This window comes from Nematolebias whitei, chromosome 8 (genome assembly GCF_014905685.2).
Source record: "Nematolebias whitei isolate Nwh7 chromosome 8, NemWhi1, whole genome shotgun sequence".
NCBI classification, from domain to species: Eukaryota; Metazoa; Chordata; class Actinopteri; order Cyprinodontiformes; family Rivulidae; genus Nematolebias; species Nematolebias whitei.
In genome coordinates, this window is record NC_056505.1 from 527,821 (window position 1) to 529,837 (window position 2,017).

At 40.8% G+C, this 2,017-nt stretch overlaps 1 protein-coding gene across 1 annotated transcript in view; it reads left to right on the forward strand.

Annotated features, from left to right (window-relative positions):
* The window catches only part of slc4a5a (solute carrier family 4 member 5a), a 205,987-nt gene that overhangs the window by 149,079 nt on the left and 54,891 nt on the right, over positions 1 to 2,017 (forward strand). The gene's annotated exons all lie outside the window — the stretch shown is intronic.

The window sequence follows — 2,017 nt, forward strand, 5'->3', positions numbered from 1 at the left end:
TAGATCCATCCATCCATCCACACATCCATCCATCCATACGTGGATCTATACATTGATCCATCCATCCATACATACATACATACATGCATACATACATACATGCATGCATACATGCATTCATTCATGCATACATACATACATGGATGTAAACATAGATCTATGCATCCATACATAGATCCATGCTGATTCTCATTCCAGCCACTTCACACTCAACTGTGAACCGCTCCAATGAGAGCTGAAGATCATGGAACGATGACGCCAACAGGACCACATCATCTGCAAAAAGCAGAGATGAATCCTGAGACCACAGAACCGGACTCCCTCCACCCCCTGGCTGCACCGAGAAATTCTATCCATAAAAGTTATGAACAGAATCAGTGACAACGGGCAGCCCTGGTGGTCCAACTCCCACCCTGAAGGTGTCCGTCTTACTGCCGGCAATTGGAACCAAACTCTCACACTGCTTGTATATGGACTGAACAGGCCATAGTAATGGGCAACAATCACAAATATTAACACAAAAAAGAGCATAACTAAACCCACAATAGTAAATAACAAACAGATAAAACACAGATCCAGACACCAAAGTCCATGCTCAATAATCCAGATCCACAGATCCAGACACTTCTGGGATAAGTCTGTCTGGAATTTGAGCATGCATCTTGGCAGAATTAGTAGAGTAAAGTTACATTTTTTTTTATTCAGAGATTCAGAAAGAGAGAGATTCAGAGATTCTTTATTGTCATTTGCACCACATGTGGTACATGTGGCGGAACGGAATAATGTGCACAGGGTCCCAGTTACACCCAACAATAAAATGTAAAAGAAAAACAGTAATAAGATCTAACAATGAACTAAAACTATGAACTAAGAAAAACATCAACTACAAATACACTAAGCACTAATAGCATAAAAACCATAAACACAATACGCCAAACAGCAGCACAAACATGAGTCTGTGTCTTTTGGTTACCTGGCTTTTAATCATAGTTCCCAAAATTTAAATGGTTGATGTCGGGACTTTGGAAAAGTAATTTCAGAAGCTTAATGTTAGCATGATTCATATAATCAGAAAACATTTCAACCAACTGTTGATTTGAGGTAAAGTTGAACAATATGGTGGTAGTTCACCATTATTAGTCCATCCACTTAGTTTAACGCACCAGTACCACAGCATGATGCTACCACCACCACACTCGGTAGTTATGCACTGTGGTTTGGTTTGAAAGCCTAACCTTGACTCCTTCAATCACACACAATGTCATTGGGATCAAATAAATCCACCATGCTGTCTGACCATAAACCTTTCTCTGGAAGACATTTGGCTTGTCCATGTAGGCAGCAGTGAATTTCATTCAATCTTGAAGTGTCTCTTTTGGAATGCTGACTTCTTTCTTGGTTAGCACTCTGTCAGCCCATGATGATGTTGAATTGCCTTCACTGGGAACAGAAAGATTCCAGCAGTTTCTAGTTCATGGCAGGATTGAGCCGTGGTGGGTCTTGAACATCTTAACTCACTTCCTCTCATTTGAGGAGATAGAGGTGAACTGATCAAGTCAAGTCAAGTCAACTTTATTTATAGAGCACATTTAAAACAGAACTTGTTATTAAAGTGCTTAACAACAACAACAACAACAACAACAACAACAACAACAATCAATGAGAGTAAAATTAAAGAGAAAAAAATACAATACACTAATAATAATAACTGAAGAATTAATAAAAAGCATTTAAAACACGGGGTCACAGATTAAAAAAACACTAGATCAATTTACACTGTATGAAATGCCTGAGAGAACAGATGAGTTTTTTAGCAGAGATTTGAAGTGAGGAAGAGAGGTGGCCTGCCTGATGTTGGGGGGCAGGTTGAAGGGAGGTGGTCTGTCTGATGTTGGGGGGCAGGTTGAAGGGAGGTGTCCTGCCTGATGTTGGGGGGCAGGTTGAAGGGAGGTGTCCTGTCTGATGTTGGGGGGCAGGTTGAAGGGAGGTGTCCTGTCTGATGTTGGGGGGCAGGTTG